Source organism: Rattus norvegicus, chromosome 18 (assembly GCF_036323735.1).
Source record: "Rattus norvegicus strain BN/NHsdMcwi chromosome 18, GRCr8, whole genome shotgun sequence".
Taxonomy (NCBI): domain Eukaryota; kingdom Metazoa; phylum Chordata; class Mammalia; order Rodentia; family Muridae; genus Rattus; species Rattus norvegicus.
Window position 1 is genome coordinate 22,735,170 of NC_086036.1, and position 25,990 is coordinate 22,761,159.

General features: G+C 40.8%; 1 long non-coding RNA gene across 3 annotated transcripts; it reads right to left on the reverse strand.

The window, feature by feature from the left end:
- LOC103694950 (uncharacterized) lies at positions 1–25,990 on the reverse strand. 3 transcript variants are annotated; one of them, XR_010059796.1, is made up of 4 exons: positions 25,966–25,990; positions 5,340–5,473; positions 1,480–1,554; positions 1–359 (listed from the first exon to the last, which is right to left on the reverse strand). It is a non-coding gene; the product is annotated as an uncharacterized LOC103694950 (long non-coding RNA). The 3 variants fall into 3 exon arrangements; XR_010059797.1 differs by lacking the exons at positions 5,340–5,473; positions 25,966–25,990 and adding an exon at positions 23,199–23,669; XR_005496410.2 differs by lacking the exon at positions 25,966–25,990 and having other exon boundaries at positions 5,340–6,290.

Consider the following 25,990-nt stretch of genomic DNA (forward strand, 5'->3'; position numbering starts at 1 on the left):
TAAGTAAATTCAGAGACTTTATTTGAAAAATAGCTTAAAGAGTCTGACCATTTCCACATAAATGTTAGGGGTTGTGAGGGCTTTCTAATATTTTGTCATTGCTTTCATGTTAACACAGTAAATGATATTGGTATACTTGCATGGGATTACAATTCTAAGATTTTTATTGTCCTCCCCTTCTATTAACATTTTAATTACACAAAAAGATTCTTCATACTATACATGTTTATATACATGTAGAATTTACTTTGCTCATATTCACCACCATTGACCGTTTTTGCCCCCACCTTTTGGTGTACCCCTCCTCATCCAACAGAGTTCTTCAACTTTCATGCCTTTTCATAGAAACTTCCAGTACCCTAGTGAGAGAAAACATGCAATTTTGTTTCTAGGTTTGACTTATTTCACATAAGCTGATGACTTCCAGTTACTTGGTGATCTAAATGGAGGATATGGAGTGGGTGATTATGTAAATGAAGTAGCAGCTAGAAAATCTGTAAAAATAGAACTGACCTCAACTGCTGAAAAGCATCTCCCTGGAAAAGCAATATGGTTCTACTGGGAATACCAGGAGCAGCTAACTTGTTGCCCATTAGGCAAATTGATGTCTTTAAAATTCGTTTCAGGATGTGACATATTTATAAAAAATAAAAATAAGAACTAGCTCTAACTGCCCAGCACTGGATAAGTAACTGAAGCTTCCCCAATTTTTGTATTTACTCTAAATGAGGACTGTAGGGAGACTGTGGTGTCCCTTTAATCAATCACACAGGACATTTCATGTCCTGATGATCTGCCTACAGCCTCCACTGCCAGAAGCTTCCATTGCATACTACTGAGACCCTCTCTACTGCTCTGCTTTGTCCTACTATAAACATTACAATTAGATAATTTAGAACTGAAATCAAGTTACTCATCATAGGTCAATACACTTTGATTTCAAGTTGCAAAGATGACTCATTCATGAGAGCAGAAGACCAAAGTACAAGAGATTATACATCAGAGAGAAAGTGAGTTTAATGTAGGCTTAGATTTTTCAAAATCTACATTAATATGGCTTCTCAAATGCTTTGACGTCCTATAGCCCACCATCTGAAGGTAGAAGAATAAATATGGTAAGTAGGACAAATGGATGTGGACCTATTTAGGGGTGATTCCAATCTCTGTTTCTCAGGATACCAGCAGTGCAGTTCAGTAGTGTCAGGATACCAACAGGCCAGTTAAAAAGGGTCACCAGACACAAATCATCAGTGTCATGATCCAGCAGAAACCTCCAGGACCACCACTGAATCAACAGGAGTCTTCGGGAGTGACCAGAACCAGCCAGAATGCCAGGACTTCTTTCCCAATTATGTGAAAATCGGCAAAGATTCAAGACAATGAAGAGCTGCACAGCTAGCTGTGTCAGCACCTCATCACTGTCCATTGAGTCCTACTTATGCCCTCTCCAAACATCATGTGTCCTCCCACAGGTCTTACCTCAGCAAAACACCACAGGAGTCTGCATAATCAGAAACTTCTACTTCAGGCCAAGCTCATTCTCTCACAAAGAACCTAAGCCAGAGATAAATAACTTACTTTTGCAATAGCAAAACTTTAATATATGTTCATAAACTTATGACCTCTTGAAGTTCTTACTGTTAAAGACGGCTGCAGACCCGTCGAGGTGTCTACTTAGGTAAAGGTTTGTGCCACCACCACTAATAACCTGATTTCAGTCACAGATACCACATAGTTCAAGGAGAGAACAAACTTCCACTTGTTGTCCTCCAACTTTAGCTTGCACTCACATTCATGGGCACACACACACACACACACACACACACACACACACACTTATGCACACATGTACACATGCACACATGCACACATGCACACTATTAAATAAATAAAATGTAATATATGCTATTGCAATGAAGACTAAATTTTTCACACATGAATGTACAAAGCCCATAGCATCCCATATTTTCCTTTTCAGTCTGTTTGGATTTTTAAGCCTCAAGGCTCACTTCTTTGCTCTTGAGGTCCCTCTCAAGTCACATTTGCCTTTCAGAGGACTTTCATTCATTTCCACACATGTGATGTTCAAGCCTTTCCTTATGTTCCTCAGAATTTAATAAATACTGGATACCTTTAAATTATTGTTTTTCTTTCCTAACATGAAGAGAAAGGCAGAATCACAGCCATTATGAACAGAGCAGCTCCCATTTTTTTTACATAATAGCAGACTATATTTAGAATCTGGTTAGACTCTGATTTAACACAGTAACTCCTGTAATGGCTCCCCTTCTTTCTCACTGCTCCTGAATACTTAGTCACTAATTGCATTTTAATTATGCTTTCATGTCTCCAAAAGGTCATGAACCGTTGTAAGATAGAGAAAAAAAGAGAAAGAGAAATAAAATTTGCCTTTTCACACTTATACAAAGAACACCCACAAACATGTTGCATTTTTATGAATCAGTGATTCCCAGTATTTCTTTCTACAGTGTTTGAAAAGTTTCCCAAGAGATGCAGAAATCACAGGGCAGACCATACAAGGAGCAAGCCCCCTGGGCTGAGGACTGGGGAATTACAGTGAAAACCACTGTGGCAGTCTGGCAGCAGCAGCAGCACCAGCAGCAGCAGCAGCAACTACAACAACAACAACAACATACAAGAATGTCATTTCTGCCTGAAAGTTGTTGTGTGTACCAGAAGTCATTTCTAAAATTCAAGGTGTTGCCTGAGAAGCAAGAGCCTGGGGAGATGTCTCTGCTCATGTTCAGTATTAGGATCTAGCATCTTGCAGAGTGAGGCTCTGGAACTGGACCTTGGGCTCTTGTCTTGGTTCACTCTCCCTTCTGTATAAGTTCAAACAAGTCACACAACATCCTTGAGAGTCATGTCAAGAGAGTTATGGTCAAGTATTCTGGTTTGGCAGTTGAGCGTAGCCTTTCTGAAGCCATTTCAGTGGTACTTTCGAAAGTAGGTGTCTCCTTTACAAACTCCTCCACTATGTTCTTGAACCTGTATTCTCTGTGATATCCCAGCAAAGTCTATTAATCCTGGTGGAAGACATCCTGGATTTGCAACTGTTAAGTGCCAAATCCTGGGACAAATGGATAAGGTGGCTATTTGACATATCAAAGCAGACCTGACCACAGGGTCTCCCAGGACCCCTCAGTTCCTACTTGTAATGGTATATGGCTGATATTCCCTGTTCTTTACCCCCAAACTTTACAGTCCAGAGGTTGGGCTTCCATTCTCTCAGAGCCTTTCCCCTACATAATCTAGACATATTGGTTACTTGCTAAGCCCCCGCTCCTTACCTTCTATGTTCTTAGCTGCAGCACCAGTTTCTCCTTTCTCCCTTCCCATATCCCCTTTACTCACAAGGCTCAGGCTGCTGTCCACTCTGTACTCTCCAAGTTGTCCCTGCCTCTATCTGTGCTCTCCCTTTTATCAACAACAAATTTTCTCTTCCACCATATCTAGGAGCAGTCATGTCTTTCTTTTTTATTCATTCGGCTACTAAGCTTATTTTGAAATCACTCTAGTCCTAGGCATTATGAGCATAAAAGCTGCTCACAGCATGTCTGATGATCCCTATATCAATTTGAGTAAGTAGAATGCTCTAAATGAGAGTGAGGCTGGGGACTTCAGACAATTTTTTCTTAATTACTTATGCTGAATGCAGTATCTTTTTCTTTCTGTGAGCATACTTAAGAAAAGTAAAATGTTTGTTCAACTAGAATTATGGCAGAGAACCACTTATTATATGCCTGCTTTATACTTGATATAGTTTTACTTTAAGAATATGATCCATGTACATCATGGTTCACATATTACATTCAAAAATAAAAACAGAAACAAACAAAGTCAAGGAAGCATAAAGGTCTGGAAAGATCCCTCAGCTAGCTAAGCATTTTTCATGTAGTTTAAAAATTTGAGTTTTGATTGCCAATGCTCATGTAAAATACAGAGGTAAACATCTCTAAACCTAATGCTGGGAAAGTGGAGTCACAAGAATCTCAGGGGCTCAGTAAGCAACCAGCCTATTGAAATTGGTGAACCATGGGTTCAGTGAGAGATGATGTCTCAAAAACTAATTGGAGAGCTATTGAGAAAGATATTCAATGTTGACTTCTGACCCAAGCATATTTTCTACACATATCTGCATACACATAAACACACAGAGAGAAGATATAGGAAGAGGAGTTTAATATTTATTTGAAACCAGTGAACACTTTCTAACCCAGATGGTATGTTCTTTGTCATATCTGGACATTAATTAATTAGAAAATGTTTGTTTATACTTTAAAGAGAAGCCATGGCACATGCACCTAAGACAGGGGACTCTGGTTAGACTTACATCTACCAGTTTCTTCTCCTATTTTAACTCCTCCAAACACTCCCTAAGGCCTTCATAACCAACTACTATTGGATTCTTTACAGTTCTGACAATAGAGTCATTCATGTCTTCAACTTCAGGGTCCTTGACTTCAGTCTCAGAATTTCCCTTTTTTCCCCTGAAGTTAAACAAGGCCCTTTCCATTCCTCTGAGAACTTGTTCCAAATTATGTTGTACTGAGCTATTTAAGAATCATGTTAAAAAAAAAGAATCATGTTCATCCTGATCTACTGGTATTAACTTATATTCTCAGAGTAGACTCTTAAGAATGGCTTTATTTGTCATGCTGTGAGCTTAAATTACTGGAGAAGGCCAGAGAGATCTCCAAGGCTGTTTCTTTCTCCTCAGATTGCACCATCATCAATATTCCATCTCACCCATGTTATCAGTCTGGTATATCATCACTGAGGAACAAATGTAATTCCTGGAAGTCTGATGGGCTCCTTTGAACAATCCTCACTTAAAAAGAATCCATGGAGAAGCAAGCCTGGGGTATGATATTTTCTTCACTGGGAAGTCCCATGTGCATTAATTATATTACAGAGATTTCTACAGGGACAGGAGATGATCCATGAGAAGTAGACTTCTTTAATACTGTTGCACAAATTTCTGAACTTAGTGAGAACTAATGTTCAGATTCACGTTTCTCTTATAAGTATGCTTATATCCGAATGGATCTAAATAAAAGCAATTGTTAGACATGAAAAATAGTCATGGATGCTTTAGTTAGGTGTGCCCCCTACAAAGACTGAATGAATTCCTAAAATATGCATCAAGAGTAAACTGTTCTATACAGCTTACCACAATATAGAGTTGTCTAGTATATTAGTCAAGGTTCTCTAGAGAGACAAAACATTTTATATATGATATATACATATATATATATATACATAGAGATATATAGATAGAGATAGATAGATATGAATGATTTATTAGAGTGACTTACAGGCTTAGAGGCTGTGTTCCAGCTACTCTGATAATACCTGTCAACTGATGGAAAATTCAAGAATACTCCTAAGGTTAGTTGTTTGGTCTACAAGGCAGGATGTCTCAGATGGTATTCAGAATACTCCATAGTTCCTGAGGAAAAAAAGGTAGTGAGTGTCTAATACCAGTGAAGAAATGACCTTGCCAGCAAACTGGGACCAAGCAGGCAAGAGCAAAGAATCCCTTCTTCTGTAGCTTCATCAAGGCTGCTACCTTAGAGTATGGCCCAGATTTAAGGTGATTCTTCATACCTCAAAGGAATCAATCAAGAAAAATTCTTCACAGGTATAACCTGAAGCTTAGGTTTTAGTTTATTCTGGATGTTGTCAAGATGACAACTAAAAATAGCCCTCACAGTCCAGTAACTGAAAAAACATGGTAAATATGAAAAGCAAAGAGAATGAATATGAACATGTGTTGAACATTCTATAGTATGGAACAGAAACAAGCATGTGTCCCAGGATCTGAGCAGAATGACCCCAGAAGACTGCTGAGTCCATACAGAAAAAATGCTTCTGTCTCTCTACTCACAAGCTAGTGACTAGGAGGCTAGCTTGGATCTTGCTGCAATACAGACTATTTATTTGAACAATTTTGAAAGCTAAATTACAGGTGGCATAATTGCTTTAACAACACATTTTAGTTTCTTTTGACACAAAAAAATAAGTTTTTACAATAAATAAATTTACTTAGTTAAATTTGTTATTTCTGAATAAACCATTTACATGACCTTGTTTACACAGTATTTAGGATAACACATTCGGGAGACACAAAGTATTTTATCAGCTTTGTTAAGGATAGACCTTTTGTGATCAAAGGATTAAGCACTCACATATGAGTGAATTAGATTCCCTTGTTGATTTTAAGGGATTATTGATATGATTTCAAGGGTTTAACTCTATTATTTCCTTGTGATTAGAATTGTTCTTATATAGCATATTCATTATATCCTTCCAGGTACAAGTATTGGTTGTAAACATCGTGCTTATTTTTGAGGACCCTTCAAAAATACTTCTCTCTCTCTCTCTCTCTCTCTCTCTCTCTCTCTCTCTCTCTCTCTCTCTGTGTGTGTGTGTGTGTGTGTGTGTGTGTGTGTGTGTGTGTGTGTGTGTGTGTGGTGTGGCTTTTCTCTAAAAGTTTCTTGAATAGGAACTCACCTATGATCTAGGGCTATATGAATATTTACACTCATTTAGCTTGACCTTGTAGATATTTGACTATCAATTCCAGGTAGTTGGAACAATTTTTATTCTCTGTACACAAAAATGGTGCAAATGAGTGAATTTCAGAGTCTGGATGTCTGCGTCTGGTTTTGCTACTATGACAGAATAACGTAGACTGGTAATGTATATACAATAAAAATTTACCACTTAGTTTTGGGGACTTGAAAAGTTCAAGATCAAGGTGCCAGCATATATGGTATCTAGTTAAGACATTTTTGTATGTCTCTGAGCTGGGTACTTGCTCTTTCTCTCTCTCTCTCTCTCTCTCTCTCTCTCTCTCTCTCTCTCTCTCTCTTTTTAAGTAAAAACAGAGCAAAGACATGACTGTCTTCCTCCAGTATTTTATGAGAGCATTGATTCACTTCACAAGGGCAGAGAAATCATGACTCAATAGACCTCAACTCTTAGTATATTACACAGCAAGTTCCAACATATAAAATCTGATGGACACATGCATTCAACCAGTGTCTTTAACTTATTTGATACATATATATATATATATATATACATATATATATATATATGAAATATACTATGAGCTGATGACTTTGACAGATAGACAGTGGTAGCCCAAACATTCCTAGGTTGTAAGCTTTCATAAAACACAAAGAAATATTTATAGAAATATGGGATAAAGCACAGACACAATTCTTTTACAGAGTCATGGAGACATCAAAACAAAAACAAAAATAAAACAAAACAATGTTTAAAGTAAAGCATTAGCCCCAACCCCACAGCTTTGCCTGCCTCCCAGGAGGCCTGTTCTAACTCCAGACACACAGGTGAGACACACACACACCAACTCCCAGAAAGCCTAGCAGCCATGAGTTCTGTTTAACACCGTTGGGGCTCCATTTTTCTTCTAGCCAACACCTCTACTTGCAATTCTGGATTGGTACCCCGTTCCCCAGCCTTCAGCTCTGCTTGTCTCCTGGGAGGCCTACAGATATCTGGGACAAACAGTCCCAGGGACTACCAGGTCAATCAACACCAGAAACAACCAAATGGCGAAAGGCAAGAACAAGAACATAATCAACAGAAAGCAGTGCAATGTAGCATCATCAGAACATGCCTCTCCTACTAGAGAAAGCCCTGGATATCCTAACATAACTGAATAGCAAGACTTTAAATATCGTACCATGAAGACAATAAAGAAATTTAAAATTGCTAAAAGTAAAACTTTTAAAGAAACACAGGAAAACATAGTCAAACAAGTAGAATCTCTTAAGTAAATATTAAAAAAATACAAACAGGTAAAAGAAATGAATAAACAGGCCAAGACCTGGAAATAAAAGCAATAAAGAAAACACAAATTGAGGCGACCCTGGAGATGGAAAACCTAGGAGAGAAACCAGGAACTATAGATGCGAGAATCACCAACAAAATGTAAGAGGTAGAGGAGAATCTCTAAGAGATAAAAGATGTCATAGAAGAAAATGATATGCTTTCAAAATACCAAATTGATTGGACCAGAAAAGAAAACCTTCCAAACACTTAATAATCAAACTACTAAATGACAGAAAAAAAGAAAGAATATTAAAAGCTGCAAAGGGAAAAGGCCAAGTAATGTATAAAGGCAAACCTATCAGAATTACACCTGACTTCTCAACAGTCTCTAAAGGCCAGAAGAGTAGATAGATGTCTTAAAGACCCTAAGATCCCACAGATGCCACTACAGACTGCTATAATGAGGGAAACTTTTAATCACCAAAGATAAAGAGACAAAGGTATTCCATGACAAAAGCAAATATACCATCTTTCTACTTAAGCAGTCCTATAGAGGATACTAGAAGAAAAATTGTAGCACAAGGAAGTTACTTATACCCCCTCCCAAATACAAGATATTAATAATCTCATAGCAAAACTAAAAGAAGAAAATAGGGCATATACACTATCACCACCAACAACAAAATAACAGAAACCTAAATTCATTGGTCATTAATATCTCTCAACATCAGTGGACTCAATTCACCAATAAAAAGACACAGGATAATAGACTGCTTGTGTAAACAGGATCTATCATTCTGCTGCATACAAGAAACACATCTCAGCAACAACAATAGATACTTCCTCAGAGTAAAGGGCCAGGAAAAGGTTTTCCAAGCAAACAGACACAAGAAACAGGCTAGAGTAGCTGTTCTAATGCTTAATTTAATAGACTTTCAAACAAAAGTCATCAAAAGGGATAGGAAAGGACACTTCATACTCATGAAAGGAAACATCCACAGGGATGACATCTCAATTCTGAACATCTATGCCCCAAATGCAAGGGCACCAATATTTGTAAAAGAAGTATTAGTGACGCTCAAATCACACATCGAACTGCACACAATAATGGTGGGTGATTCAACATTCCATTCTTGCCAATGGGCATGTCATCAAAACAGAAACTATAGAGAGAAACAATGATACTGACAGATATTATGAACCAAATGGATCTTATAAATATCTATAGAACCCTTCAATTTCCCTCCCAAAATATGTACCTTCTTCTGAGCATCACACAAAACTTTTCCAAAACTGACTACATAATCAGGTACAAAGGGAGCATCAATAGATAGAAGAAGGTTGAAATAACCTGTTGCATCTTATCAGATCACTGTGGATTTAGACTGGATTTCAACAATAACAGAAACAGAAAACCCACATAATCATAGAAACTGAACAACTCTCTACTCAATGATCACTTTGTTATGGAAGGAATAAAGACATTAAAGACTTTCTAGAATTCAATGAAAATGAAGGCATAAAATGACCAAACTTATGAGACACAATGAAAGCAGTGCTAAGAGGAAAATTCATAGCACTAAGTGCCATCATAAAGAAATTGGAGAGATCTCATACTAGCAACTTAATAGCACACCAGTAAATTAAAAAAAAAAAAGAAGCGTGTAGGATGATGTCATACAGGTGAAAGCAGGTACAACATAGAACGAGACCTGTCATTGGATGAGAAGGAAGAAAAGTTTTAAAGAGTGGAGGGAGGGAGGGAGGGAGGGAGGGAGGGAGGGAGGGAGGGAGGGAGGGAGGGAGGGAGAAGCAGTGGAGAGAACATGGAGGCTGATGTTAAGATTTCTCTCTGCATATTTATAGGTTGTTATGAATATTCTTAAGGGATGGATACAGGGTTTGTATGTCTAGGTGGGCAATTATATCTTATCAATTGGATCAGAGGTTATTGTGTTGTGTGTTCTCTCATGTGGCAATTTTAGTTCAAGAGAGTATGTGGTGGCTGGAGACACTAGGCCGCCATGGAATTGGGATGTATATTTCTGGTATGGTAGCAACCTGCCTTGGTAACTAGATGGGTAGAGAGATTGTTGCCAGGCTCAGAGCGAAGCCATTGGCAGTGTGATATGGGATGGAGCAAAGCAGGTGAGAGGTTTTGCTGACTGAGATGAAGATGTCTACCAGATATCTTGGGGCACTGTGGTGCTGGACCTGGTGTGGAATAAAAGACAGCAACATTTTATTTTTTATAATTTTACAGCAACAGAGGAGTAGAAAACAGGAAATAGGAAATAGTCAAACTCAGGGCTAAAACCAGTCAATTAGAAACAAAGAGAACAATATAAGGAATCAATAAAACTAGGGCTGGTTCTTTGAGAAAATCAAGAAGACAGAACAATGCTTAGCCAAACTAACTAAAAGGTAAGGAAACAGTATCCAAATTAACAAAATCAGAAATGAAAAGAGAGACATATCAACAGAAATGAAGGAAATCCAAAAAAATCATCAAGTCTTACTTCAAAAGCCTATATCCACAAAAATGTAAATGAAATGGATGACTTTTTTTAGACAGATACCACTTATAAAAGTTAAATCAAGTCCAGGTAAACTATCTAAATAGTCCCATAAACCCTTAGGAAACAGAAGCAGTCATTAAATATCTCCCAAACAAAACTGTTCAGGACCAAGTGGTTTTTGTGCAGAATTCTACCAGACTTTCAAAGAAGAGCTAATATCAACATTCCTCAAACTACTCCACAAAACAGAAACAGAAGGAAAACTAACTAGTTCATTTTATGAGTCCACAGTCACCCTAATAGCTTGACCACATGAAGATTCAACCAAGAAAGAGAATTTCAGATCAATCTCACTTATGAACATCTACACAAAAATAATCAATAAAATTATCAATAAAAGATCCCACCAAAAACATCATTTACTATGATCAAGACTTCATCCCAGGGAGGCAGAGATGGTACATTATACAAAAATCCATTAACGTAATCCAACATATAAACAAACTGAAAGAAAAAAATCGCATGATCACCTTACTAGATGCTGAAAAGGCATTCAACAAAATCCAACACTCCATTCATGTTAAAAGTCTTGGAGAAATCAGGGCTTCAAAGCACATACCTAAACATAATAAAAGCAACATACAGCAAGTCAATAGCCTGTTGTGGTTTGCCCTGGAGTTATCTGTATTTTGATGCTAATTCCACTGCCCCAAGGACAGCTGCCTAGTCAGTACTCAGGAATCAGGTGACTTCACCAGAAACTTCTCCCCATTGAATTTGTAAAATACAGGTTGGGGGCAGGTACAGGATAGAAAGAAGCCTGTCATTGAAGGAGAAGGAAGGATGGGTGGGACAGAAGTTTGAAGGAAGAGGAGGAGACTGGAATGGAAAGGAGAAGACAGAGGGGGAGAAGGAGAGAAGACGCCTTGGCAGGACAATGGAGGCTGACATTAAGATTCCGCTCTGTATATTTACAGGCTGTTATCAATGTTCTTAAGGGATGAATGGTACCAGGCTTTGTATGTTTAAGTGGGCAATTATATCAATTGGATCTAAGATTATTCTGTTGTGTGTTCTTTTATGTGAGGGTTTGAGCATAGGAAAGTGTGCGGTGGTTGGAGACACTGGGCTGCCGTGCAAAGTTGGGAAGTTTCCACCAAGATATCTAGCAGATATCTTGGGGCACCGTGATGCAGGACCTAGCAGGGTAAAAGACAACAATACATTATATATTTTTTATATTTTTACAACAACAATAGCCAATATCAAGTTAATTGGAGAGAAATTTAAATCAACCCCACTAAAATCAGGGACAAGAAAAGGCTGCCGATTCTTTCCCTATTTATTCAATATAGTACTTAAGGTTCTCATTAGAAAAATAAGGCACTTAAAGGAGATTAAGGGGATGCAAATTGGAAAAGAAGAAGTCAAGGTATCACTATTTCTGGATGATATGATAGCTACCTAAGCAAAACCAAAAAGTCTTCTAGAGAACTCCTACATCTGATGAATAACTTCTGGAAAGTAGCTGGATATAAAACTAACTCAAAGAAATAAGTAGCCTTACTTTTTACAAATGATAAAGGAATGGGCTGAGAAAAAAAATAATGGAAACAGCACTCTTCACAATAGCCACAAATAATAATAGCTTGGTGTAACTCTAATCAAGCAAGTGTAAAATCAGCATAAGAAGAACTTCAAATCCCCTAAGAAAGAAATTGAAGAAGATACCAGAAGATGGAGGCATCTCCCACTCTCATGGATCAATATGATTAACATAGTGAACAGGACCATCTTACCAACAACAATTTACAGATTATATGCAATTCCCATCAAAATTCCAACACAGTTTTTCTTAAAAGACTTGAAAGAACAATTCTGAACTTCATATGAAAAAACAAGCAAGCAAACAAACAAACAAACAAACAAAAAAACCCAAAGTAGCTAAAATAATCCAGAAGTATCACCATCACTGATCTCAAGCTATATTATAAAAGAAAATAGTGAAAAAATGCATGGTATTGGTATAGAAACAAAAGGGTTGATAGATGGAATCAAATTGAAAACCCTGAAAGAAACCGGCATACCTATGAACACTTAATTTTTGACAAAGAAGCCAAAAGCATACAATGGAAAAGTAAAGGCATCTTCAACAAACGGTGCTGGTCTAACTGGGTGTCTGCACGTAGAAGAATGTAAATAGATTTATATTTATCAACCTGCAAAAACCTCAACCCCAAGTAAATCAAAGATCTCAACATAAAATCAGATAGACTAAATCTAATAGAAGAAAAAATGGAAAATAGTCTTGAAGGCATTGTTTGTACAGGAGACAGTTTCCAGTGAACTCCAATGGCTCAGGCTCTAAGTTCAACAACTGATAAATGGGACCTAATAAAACTGAAAAGCTTCTGTAAGGCTAAGGACACTGTCAATAGTACAAAGCCTACCTATTGGTAAAAGATCTTCAAAAAACTATGTCCAACAAAGTGCTAGTCTCCAAAACATGTAAGAACTCAAGAAGTTAGACTCCAAAAAACAAAATAACCCAATTAAAAAAAATGTGGTAAAAAGCTAAGAAGAGAATTCTCAACAAAGGAATCTTGAATGGCCAAAAAACTCTTAATGAAATATTAAACATCCCTAGTCATCAGAAAAATGCAAATCCAAACAACTCTGAGATGCCTAAAAGTGAGGACATAAAAAAGTGGCCACTTCCTGCAGCCAGGCAGGATGCCCATAGAGGGATAAGGACACCAATCCATCCACAAAATGTTCAACTCTGAACTTGTCCTTTCTGTAAGAAATGCAGAGACAAAGATGGAGCAGAGACTAAAGGAATGGCCAACCAATGATTGGCCCAACTTGAAAGCCATCCTGACACTATTATTAATGGCACTCTGTTATACTTGTAAACAGGAGCCTGACGTAACTGTTCCCTGAGAGGCTCTACCTGACTGAAGCAGATGCAGATACCCACAGCCAAATATTGGACAGAGATTGGGCTCTTATGGGAGAGCTGGGGGAAGGGTTGACGGTCTTGAAGGGGAAAGGAACAGCAACAGAGTCAACCAACCTTAACTGTTAGCAATTCACAGAGATTGACCCACCGACAAAACAAGCACACATGGGCTGGACAGAGACTCTGGGCATTTAGGGCTCCATTTTCTACCCTCAATGGGAGAGGATGTGCCTAATCCTGCAGAGTTTTGATGCACCAGGTTTGGGAAATCATGATAGTGGTGGGGATCACCCTCTCAGCAGAGAAGGGGATGAGGGAGGAGGGGAGGAACTTCCAAGGGGGGATTGAAAGGGAGTACAGCATTTGGAATGTGAATAAATAAATTAATTAATAAAAAGGTTGATTGTAAATATATTTAGTATTGGTTTCTAGGCCATTAGCAATCACTGTTATATTAAAACATAAAACCACATGGCTGTATTGTACAATATTTATATGTTTTTCTAATGGTGTTTTTTCATGTAGCATTGTATCTGTTTCAACTCTTAATCTTAATAATGAGAATAATCTAACACATATAGCTGCTGCTTCTCCTTTGTCATGTTTAATGTTCAAGTTAAATCTTCACACAACCCAGGAAAATAGTCTAAAGAGATTCATCGATTCCCGTGTAATAATACAACTGGAATTAAGATCCAATTTCTCTATTCCTAGTATGAGGGTGCTGTGTATTGAAACTTCATTAGTGCATCTATGGTATTTTTACAAGAAGCATTCATCAGGATCCAAAGTCAGAATGTATAGTGGACCGTACACAATTGATGAATTATAAATCCATCATCACCAGCAGATCAACCTGTGGCTAACTAGGCAATAGTTAGAGCACCTGAGTGCATTCAATCAATGTTGTTTGTCATGTGTCACTGAGAGCAAGCAAAGCTAATTCAGTCATAGCAAAATGGGGGCATAGTTATAAACAAAAATAATTTAAAATAACAAGATCATTTAATCCTTAGGGATTGTCTGAAGAATGTATCTACTCTTACTTTTAATTACTAGTACTTGCTCCTAGCTATAGTTATGACATGCAAGTTTGTTCTTCTAATCTTACCAAGAGTCAAAACAAAAAAAAATACAAGTAATCAAAAAAGTGGCTTTGGGGGTTGGGGATTTAGCTCAGTGGTAGAGCACTTGCCTAGCAAGCGTAAGGCCCTGGGTTCGGTCCCCAGCTCCGAAAAAAAAAAAAAAAGTGGCTTTGGCAACAAACTGAAAAAATACAGTCTAGTATGAAATTCAAGAAATAATATTAAGGTATACTTTGAATTCAATCATGTAATATAAACAGTATGCTTTTAATAATTTGATATTTTTAAAAGTTATTTTGAAATTATAAAAAAATGATTGCTAGTGGTCAGCTAGTGGCATTTAATGTTTATGTAATTTTATATAAATTTCAGCTATTGATTATTGAATATGTTAATCATAGTCTAGAAATCAAAAAAGCTTTATTAGTCCCAAGACATTTTTAAATTTTCCATTTATTAAATAAAGTAAAATTGCATCATTTCACCCTATAACTCTGTCCCTACAATCCCCCATGTGTACACTCCCTTTTTCTTTCTTTCAAAATCATGGCCTCCTAAAGAAGACTTGAAGAAACACAATATTAGTAGACAGGCTACCCTGAATGGCAGAAGTCTCCTGGGGCCCCAAGAATGGACAAATATTTTAAAATAACTAAAGAATGCTGACAGAAGGAGAAATAGCTACCTAATAGTTATCCAATACTAAGTAGTCATCCCTAAAATCATGTGCTTGCAAATAACACTAAAAGGACTAAACAGGTTGTATTTATACTAAGAGATTTTTAAAACTAGGTCATGTTCCTAGAGTCTCAGCACTTTAAGCTATCTTAAAATGAGAGAATTAATTGTTCCCAAGGAAGAAGTTTCCAAAAGGAAATATCCCTTAGAACCACAGCTCATGTAAATAGACCTAAAAAGATTTTAAAGGGCTCAGTGTACAATAAGGGCCAGAATCAGAGAACAAGGTTCTTTTGAGATCTATTCTTTAGTTTCTCCATGCTCATTTGGTTTTTTTTTTTTTTTTGTTTACATTATGTGCTGTGGTTTGCCCTGGAGTTATCTACATTTTGATGTTAATACCACTGCCCCAAGGACAGTTGCCTAGTCATGTACTCAGGAGTCAGGTGACTTCACTAGAACCTTCTCCCCATTGAATTTGTAAAATACATTTGATGGGCAGGTACAAGATAGAAGGAGGCCTGTCATTGGGTGAGAGGAAGGATGGGCAGGAGAGATGCTTGAAGGAAGAGGAGGAGACTAGAACAGAAAGGAGAGAGGAAGAAGAGGAGAGAAGCTGTGGCAGGACAATGGAGGTTGACATTAAGATTCTGCTCTGTGTATTTACAGGTTGTTATTAATGTTCTTAAGGGATGGATGGCACCAGGCTTTGTATGATTAAGTGGGCAATTATATCTTATCAATTGGGTCAAAGGTTATTGTGTTGTGTGGTCTTTCATGTGCAGCGATTTAAGTGTAAGAAAGTATGTGGCTGCTGGTCTGGGCCACCACAGAGCTGGGATGTGTTTCCGCCAAGATAACTAGCAAATACCTTGGGGCACTGTGATGCGGACCTAGCGGGATAAAAGACAACCATACTTTTTTTATTTTCTATATTTTTACAACAAAAATTATGTTATCCCCCTTCACAGTTTCCCAAACCCCTATCCCATCAACCCTCCCCCTGCTTCTGTGATGGAGCGCGCCTACCCACCTACCCTCTCCTGCCTCACTGCCCTAGGATTCCCCTACACTGGTGCATCAAGTTTCCACAGGACTAAGGGCCTCCTCTCCCATTGATGCCAGATAAGGCAATACTCTGCTATATATGCAGCTGGAGCCATGGGTCCCTCCATGTGTATCTTTTGGTTGGTGGTTTAGTCCCTGGGAACTCTGGGGTGGGGGTGGGGGTATGTCTGGTTGGTTGACATTGTTGTTTTTTTCTAGGGAATGCAAATCCCTTCAGCTTCTCCAGTCTTTCCCCTAACTTCTCTATTCAGGTCCCTGTGCTCAGTCCGATGAGAGATGGGATGGTTGGCTGTGAATGAAAGAGCGTACCCCAAAACGGGGAGCCGCGTCTCTCGCTCCGATCGCGGGGTGGGGTGCCCCCAGGAATCACGAGGAGCCATTCTTGATGTAACAGCAAGAGGTAGCTTTATTAACGAGATCCCACGTCTTAGCGGGATCCCGGGTCGACACGTATCTCACACAGGAGACAGAGGAATCGACCCCGAGCTTCCAAACTCGGGGGTTTTTATAGGGGAGGTAAGGGGCATTCACGCGGTTACACATGATTGGTCAATTCAAAAGGTGCATGGTTACTTTCGGCGCGAAATGACATCAGCAAGGAGTATGTGTTATCTAGCAGCTCGGCAGGCAGGTAGGGTGGCTCATCTCACTCAGGGGAGTGAAGGAAGGGGAGAGGGTGGCTACGGATGATCAATGTCCTTGGGGCTGATAGCTGGTTTGGCAAGTCCTATCTCTGGCTCTCCCTCAGGCACGTCCCGCCCTGCACATCCGGACTCTGACAATGAGCAACCTTTATGAAACTCTAGTTCTGCACATTCGGGCTCTGACAATGAGTAACCTTTATGAAACTCTAGTTCTACATTCCCCACTTCTTTTTTTTGTTAATAGTTCTAATCCTAGAACTTCATGGAGAACTCAGCTTCATCTAGCATAACAGCTTGGTATTGTTGTCTTAACATGAGGATTCTAACCTGGACACTATCCAAGCCTATCCACCAAGGTCATGACTAGCTTTTAGAACTTCTAAGCTTATACAGACTGTGATCCCTGAGGCACAGTCCCAAGAAGTGTTAAGAGTACTAACATATGCAATGTTACATCATTTGTAATGGAAATCAAGACTATCCCACACCTATCTTGATAGAACCCAGGACAAACATGACTGAATTTCCCTCTAAGTCCCAGCTCTCAGCCCCAACAGCTAGTACGCGGCTGGTGAGGGCTGAGAATTGACAGCTCTCAGGGTGGTCAGCAGCACCAGGTACGGTCCTTTCCAGCGAGGCTTGAGTGTCTGGGCTCAGTGTAGCTGCAATCTCCGACCTGGAACTGATGGGATGTCTCAGGGGTCTCCGGGGCATAGGCTGCTGTCAGCTGTGAGCAGATTTCTTTCTGTATCACCTGAAGGTCTTTCAGCCTGGCACACAAATCATTATTACTATGGCACTATGACATGTTGGTTCAGTAACATCATCTAATACAGTCAGGGGAGCTGAGGCCCCATATAAGATCTCAAAGGGGGTAAGGCTGAATCTGGAAGGGGTATTTCTTGCTCTGAAGAGAGCAAGAGGGAAGGAGTGTCACCCAGTCTGCGCCAGTCTCCATGGTTAATTTAATTTGGTCAGGGTCTCTCTTAAAATTTTATTTATTTACTCTACCTGTCCTGAACTTTGAGGTCTGTAAATACAATGTAATTTCCAATTGACCTCTAAATACTTGGCCACACCCTGGCTTACCTTGGCAACGAAAGTAGGGCCTTTGTCTGACCAGATTACCTTGGGCATTCCAAATCGGGGGAAGATTTCTTCCAGTATCTTCTTGATGATTGCAGAGGCCATCTCTCATTTGGTGAGGAAAGCTTCTATCTTCCTGAAAAAGTATCTACATGCACTAGGAGATACTTGTGATTATATTTTTCTGGTTTTATCTCAGTGAAGTTCACTTCGACTTTTCACTAAACTCTCTAGGTCTCTTTGCCCTGTTTGCTTGCTAAGCATTCACTTATTGACATACCTTATACTTTCTACTGTCTCTCTGGCTAAAATCTTAAAGTCTATTACACACACCTTAACTACTTGGACAAACTTCTTATCTCCTAAATGAGTCCATTTCTGTATTTGGCAAAGTGAGTCTTTCCTTTATTCTCTGGGGAGTATAGCTTTCCCCTCAAGTGTGCCATTGTCCTTTATCTTTTAAGCAATTTGGGCCTTTTCTAAAAGTGAGGCCATCCCTTAGTCCGATCCTAGTTCTCAGTGGCTGTCTCTTGCAGGCCTGCAACCAGGATAAGCTCCTGCATAGCCATTTTTCGAGCCGCTTGATCTGCTTCGTTATTGCCCCATGCCACTGAATCTCTTCCCTCCTGATATCCTGAGCAATGAATAGTACTCACAGTTGTTGGCTTCACCAGGGCATCCAAGAGATGGCAAAAGCATCTGAAGTGCTGACGTGCTGGGGGGGGTAGAGGTTCAGCCATCCCAGATGACATTGTGTTGTCCACCATGGCAGCACCCACTTGTCTCTGACCTTCATTCATGAAGAGAACTGTTCCCGTCTGTGGACAAGGTCCTCGGCTTTCAGCAGGGGTCAATCAGCCAGTCGCAGAGGTCTTTCCTCCACCCATGGGCTTCTGCCAGTACTTGACACTCGTGCTGTGGTGGCTCCAGGTCCGGACTGGGCAGCAAGGTGACCAGATTGTCCCCAACCGGTGGAGAATCTAGTCCATGGCAGCTGACCAGTGGTCCCATCTTTTGGGACACTCTATTCAAAGGCAGAACATCAGCCACTCTATCACAGTTTAAGTCCTGGATTGGGTGATAATTGTTAGTGCCCGGCTGGCAGGAGTGATGTGTTCCAGGCAGATCAGGACAAAGTCACACATCTCCCAGCATCAGGTACTGGTGCACTGAGACAGGTCTTAAGCTCCACATACACAGTCTGTAGATATGCATACACATGGCCTCACCCAGCCATTTCAGCCCACGCAAGCCATTTTGGAGAGCAATTTTCTCATGAGCAAGGGATAGGGGCAGTCAGGGATGACTATGAACTAGTGGGTGGGTTACCCGGCCCACGCCAAGGTCCACTGTTCTTCGGGCAGTCCATAAGTATTGTTCGTTGCCAGTAGCCCCTTGCACTCAAGGTCTTTGGATATTGGCCCACTGGGGGGCATAGGAGCACAGAGCATTGGGTCCCTGTATCCACACTTCCCTTCTATCTCTGTACATAGCCAGCACTCTAGGACCAAGAGGCTCTCCAGTGTCCTCTCTTGTTCTTTCTGGGGCAGTCCCTGACCCAGTGTCTTTTTTTCTTCGTATTAGGCACACTGATCTTTAGCCAGGAATTCTCTTCTGTTGCCAGGTACTATCTTCCTAGGTTCCCTAACTACTGTGGCCAGTATATGTTCCTCTCTTGTCTTCTATCTCTCTTTAACTCTCTAGCTTCCTCTTCTTTTAGTCTCTTTTCTTCCCTAGCTTCCTGCTCTTTTTACCTCTTTCTTTCTTTCTTTCTTTCTTTCTTTCTTTCTTTCTTTCTTTCTTTCTTTTCAGTCTCTCTGCATCTTCTTCTACAGCTATTAGGTGCTGTCCACTTTTCTGCACAGACCCTGAACCACGCATCAACTTATTTTCTCTGCAACTTACAATAACTCTCTCAGTGACTTAGCTTAACCCTTCAAGTTTCTGTAACTTTCTCTTCATATCTTTTCCTTATCTTAGCCAGATTGGTGGGGCACTTTCCAGCCCCTCAGAGACCCACCCTTGGAGCCTGGCGGCAGACCTGGCACTCCCTACCTTCAGGCGTCTGAAGAGAGCAGGCAGAAGTGAGGGCCTTCTATCCATGTCTGGAACATTCTTTCTGGCCTCTAGTAGGATTCTGTCTTTCCTTGGTGGTAAAGAAGACCTGTAACAGTTACTAACAAGCATCTCAAATGGGATGGTGAGAAAACAAGAGAATCTTGAGAATAGAGGTCTACCGAAGAGGGCAAACAGCATTTAGTCACACAGCTAAACCAGGAGGCCTTTCTTGGAACAAAAAGGCCATTGTCAGTGTCAGCTCCATGGCTTTGCCTCTCAAGAGAACCAGCCTTCAAATGACATTAGGCTTTTAGTAACAACTAATAACAAAAGGATGGAGAGATGGTTAGAACCTGGTTGCTAGATGCCAGGTGGCTGACAGAAGAATCGTAACCAGTTCACCTGGGGCTATCAGGACCTCAGTAGTAGCCCTTTACCAAACTGTCTCACTGGGTTTAAAGGGCCCAAGGAAAAGAAAACATTAATCCTGACCTTGGCCACCTCCAAGTAATTTAGTGCTGGAGACTGACTCCTCCCTTGGAATAAAGACAGCAGATAAGGCAGGCTTCCTTAAAGAACTTCTCTAAATGAGTGCTCTCCTACTGTGAGCAAATGTCAGAAATTCCTTTCCTGTTCTTGTTTTCCTTATAGCCCCACCTAGCTCTCAGCCTTTTTAGATTATTCTTCCTGTAGCATTTCTAACGCAGCCTGTCCCTTTTTTTTTTTTTTTTTTAGCCTGTTAACCGCATTTCTGATCTTTTAGGCAGTTATGCACTAAGTGTCATACCGGCTGAAACTCCGCCTTTAAGATTCTTTGCTCCCAAGCAAAATTTAAATCCTTTTCCAGCTTATCTCAGCTGTCCACCGTGAGATTCCCAGAGATCGCGAACCAAGGTGTAGTAATTCACTAAGAAATCTCTCTATAGTGTTTCTTTTTACCTTAAGCCTTTTCCTTTTAAACAGCTCCTGAAGAGCCAGAAAAATTGGGTGAGACTTGAGAAGTCCCCATGCTCGCTGCAGCAGCTCCGCAGCTAATTTCGCTCCCCTCTACTGTGTGCTGCGAGCACAAGCACAGATAAAACACTATTTTAAAAATTAACTTTGGCTATCAACCAACACACCGCCACTAGAGCGGGGTCCATAAGATTAAGTTTCTTACTCACTAAGCATTAAGGGGACCAAGTAAAACTCTTCAACGAACAAAGCAAACAGTTTCATGATTTCAAACACAGTCGTCGGTCCAAGATTTTAAACACGGTCGTCAGTCCAAATTCAAACACGAAAAAAAGTAAAAAAGACACTGGACAATACCACAGAAAACAATCCAGACAAACAAGACCAAGACAAAGCATCCTATAACCAATTTCCACAGATGCCTGGTACCTTCAGTACCTGGCCCAAACTGCAGCTTAACCTTAGCTGCTTCTGGGATACCAAACACAGAAACAGAATACAGACAACAGACACTAACACATCTAAGCACACTTGTCCGTGCCTATACTTAAATAGGCAGCCGAACGCAACCTCCAAAGTCAAGTCACAGTCAGATCTTTTTGACTGTCCGTTGCCGGGTCCTCCCGACAAAATTCGGCTCGTGGAACGTCTCTCACGCGTCCCAGAGCCTGCTCGATTGGGGCGTCCCCCGGTGAGCTTTCTAAAAAGGAAAAAAAAGAAAGAAAAAGACTATTCAGAGTAGGAATCCTTCATCTACTCACAGGCGCCTATTCGGGGTGGGGAACCTTCTTCCACCCGTGCACAGGGCAGGAATCCTTCTTCTGCCCAGACAGTGCACTCTCAAGCTAGCTTTCTACAGGGCTGGAATCCTTCTTCCACCCGTGCACAGGGCAGGAAACCTTCTTCTGCCCAGACAGTGCACTAAGACTCTCGTGCACAGGGCAGGAATCCTTCATCTGCCCAGACAGTGCACTAAGACCTTAAACCGGTACCGAAAAACACAGACTACAGGACTTAATTCACACACACTCACACACAGCGGCCGCTTTCCAGCACTCACACTAATGTACCTCCAAGTGGCATTCGGGGTTCCGGGGGGTCACGCTCCAATCCCGGACGAGCCCCCAAATGAAAGAGCGTACCCCAAAACAGGGAGCCGCGTCTCTCGCTCCGATCGCAGGGTGGGGTGCCCCCAGGAATCACGAGGAGCCATTCTTGATGTAACAGCAAGAGGTAGCTTTATTAACGAGATCCCACGTCTTAGCGGGATCCCAGGTCGACACGTATCTCACACAGGAGACAGAGGAATCGACCCCGAGCTTCCAAACTCGGGGGTTTTTATAGGGGAGGTAAGGGGCATTCACGCGGTTACACATGATTGGTCAATTCAAAAGGTGCATGGTTACTTTCGGCGCGAAATGACATCAGCAAGGAGTATGTGTTATCTAGCAGCTCGGCAGGCAGGTAGGGTGGCTCATCTCACTCAGGGGAGTGAAGGAAGGGGAGGGGGTGGCTACGGATGATCAATGTCCTTGGGGCTGATAGCTGGTTTGGCAAGTCCTATCTCTGGCTCTCCCTCAGGCACGTCCCGCCCTGCACATCCGGACTCTGACAATGAGCAACCTTTATGAAACTCTAGTTCTGCACATTCGGGCTCTGACAATGAGTAACCTTTATGAAACTCTAGTTCTACATGAGCGTCCACATCTGTATGGGTCAGACTCTGGTAGAGCCTCTCGGAGGACATGAAAGACCCCCCCCCACGAGTCTTAACTCAGAGCTGCAACAGGCTTGAATGAGCCCAGGCACGCCCAGATACCTAGGGCCGAGTCACCGTTAAAACTAACAGACCATAAAAGGAAAGGAATACATCATTTTTTTTTTTTCGGAGCTGGGGACCGAACCCACGGCCTTGTGCTTGCTAGGCAAGCGCTTTACCACTGAGCTAAATCCCCAATACAGAACAGACTAGGAGTACCGGATCTGACTGACAGGCCACCTGGCAGGAAGGGATAAGCCCCTAGCCCCCGACATTCAGGATGTCCCAGCCCACATGTACTCTCTTACCACGTTACAACCTCATTTGAATATGATTCAAACCTGCCAATGTGTGTAGCTATACCTTATTACCTCATCATGTGAAATAACCAATCATATGTGAACATGTCTATGTGCCTCGTTTAAATCCACCAATCCCCGTAACTATGCATCTGCTTCTGTACGCCCGCTTCTGCTTCCCCAAACCCTATAAAAGCCGCATGCTGGAGCTGCTGGGCGCACAAGTCCTCCGAAGAGACTGTGTGCCCGCAGGTACCTGTGTTTTCCGATAAACCCTCTTGCTGATTGCATCCGAGTGGACTCGGCTCGGTCACTGGGCGCTTGGGTCTCCTCCTGAGGGAAAGGTCCTCTCCGGGGGTCTTTCAGGCAGCCATACCAGGCTCCTGTCAGCAAGCACATCCTGGTATCAGTAGTAGTGTCTGGGTTTGGTGTCTGCAGATGGGCTGGATCCCTAGGTGGGGCCTTCTTTGGATGACTTTTCCTTCAGTCCCTGCATTTCCTTTAAATGGAACAATTCTGGATTAATATTTTTGAGATGTGTGAGTGGCCCCATCACTCAACTGGGAGTCTTGCCTAACCTCTGGACATGGTCTTACAGATTCTTCCTCCCCTTTGTACAGTATTTTAGCTAATGTCATCTCCGTTGGGTCCTGGGAGCCTCTTGCTTTTCTGGCATCTGGAACTTTCTGATGTCTATCCCAAGTTCTGCATCCTCCATTGCTATGCATCTCTGTTCAATTTCCTGACCCTCTGTACATCACCCCCATCTCCTACCATACCTCTTTTCCCCTCCCCCTCTTCCTCCCAAGACCCTCCCATTCTTTACATCCAGTGATTATTTTGTTCCCCCTTCTAAGTAGGACTGAAGCATCCACATTTTGGACTACCTTCTTCTTGAGCTTCATATGGTCTGTGAGTTTTATTGTGGGTATTCTGAGCTTTTTGCCTAATATACTCTTACCAATGAGTGCATACCATGTGTGTTCTTTTGTGACTTGATTACCTCACTCAGGATGATATTTTCTAGTTCCATCCACTTGCCTATGAATTTCATGAAGTCATTGTTTTTAATAGCTGAGCAGTACTCCATTGTGTAGATGTACCACATTTTCTGTATCCATTCCTCTGTTGAGGGACATCTGGCTTTTATAAATAAGGCTGCTATGAACATAGTGGAACACGTGTCCTTATTATATGTTGGAGAATCTTTTGGGTATATGCCTAGGAATGGTAAGGCTGGGTTCTCAGGTAGTATTATGTCCAATTTAAAAAAATGGTTATTCATATTAGTCCTTTCATCCTAAATTCAAAAAGAAAAATGTACATTTTCTGTGGAATAATTACTTAGAGAAAAATCTAATATCATTTAACAATGCAAGGTTTACTGTCACTATATTCCATAGTGTTAAAATTTAATAATCATTGTGAGCTTGAGTTACTTTGAAATATGGCCATAATAATTTATTTTCCCTTATTTTAATCTTTTTCTTCCTATTAAAAACTGGTTAGCCCCTTTGTTGTATTTGAAGAAAGCAGCACTTCCTCCTGGCTAGAGTCATTGGCTTTGGAGACAGTTCTGCGACAAGTGTTAGGGAAAATGGTGAGACATGCATGACCTTGAAATGTGTATTACTTTCTTTTCGGCATTACTTCTATAAAGAAAAACAAACATCTAGGAAATCTTCCTATGACCGGATTTACTTTCCTGATATGAAACTCATTCAATGCCACTAACAAATTAGATTATATTACATTTTATTAAATTCTCCTGAGCATTGATCTACTTGACATACCCAGTCAGAAGCAGGCATTAATCTAAAAACAAAACAAAACGACACTCCGCCCCACCCCCCACCCCCCACTCCCCACCCTTCACCCCTGCAGGCTTCCAGTTCTCTGGCTCTGGCTCTGGCTCCCTCTCCCTTGCTCTTGCTCTCTGTATGTCTGTCTCTCAGAGGCCCTCCATCTTTTAGATTTCTACAGCCTCTGTTTCAGCTGGTGAACTCACATCAAATGTCCCTGATGAATTCATCTGGTTTAGGTCAGTGTCTCAGGGAAGCAAACCTAGCAAGTAGCATTGGATTCCTAAGTGATTGTGCTGTCTTCTCAGCAGGGATGCAGATAATGAAGTATTCGGGGGTACCTTAAAGGTTTTTGGAGAGAATGTGCACCAAGAAAGATCATTAATGAACCAGTGTTTTCTGGTTCAACACCCCATAGCTATGGTTAAATAATTCAGGTGTCACAAGCCAGAGTTTACATAAAAGGAAGTGGAAAGCAGTTTTTCACAGCTGGAAATATTGAGCCGTCATACTCCATCTCACCCAGTTTTTCTTACATCTGTTTGAGTATCCTCTAAAATACTCATAATATCCAATTGGATTATTTTTAATTAAACCTGTTACAGGAACACTGACTTTCTTTTTTAACAGCAGGTTTGACAACGACAAGTCACATGTTTTGGTAGAGGCCTGTAAGTAGCACAGAGACTGAGGCGAGAGAGAAGAGTTTAAAGGTGGCCTGGGCTACATACAAGATTCAAGTTTTTAAAGATGGAAAGAAAATAAAATGAAAAAGAAACACCTTACAGCAGAAAATCATTAGCCTTTCATGAGTATGATGAGCATTGGGCACAGGACCAGTTATCCCTCCAGACTCCTGCTTCCTAGTATTACCAAACTAGTGGCACAGGAGAAAAAGGTGTGTGTGTGTGATCAATTATTAAATTTTTAGATGCCTACAGATTTAAACGGAAGATGGACTGAATCTTGTCTAGGTGAGGAACTTTTCATGAGTAGTTGAAGATCTTCCGCCTCAGAAAAAAGTTTAGACTTATATGAACAGAACAAAAAATGGTGGTTTACTGTAAAGAAATAAACGTATGAATGCAAGTATGGAGAGAAGAATTTATGAAAGACGGAATGAAAACATTCTGTGAGGACATGACCTGAGTAGCCAGTCGTATAGAAACCATTTTTACTTGGCACACGAGAAATACAGGAATGGCGTAGCCCGCGTCCTACCTGGAGGGTGGAGTAAGCAGCCCAG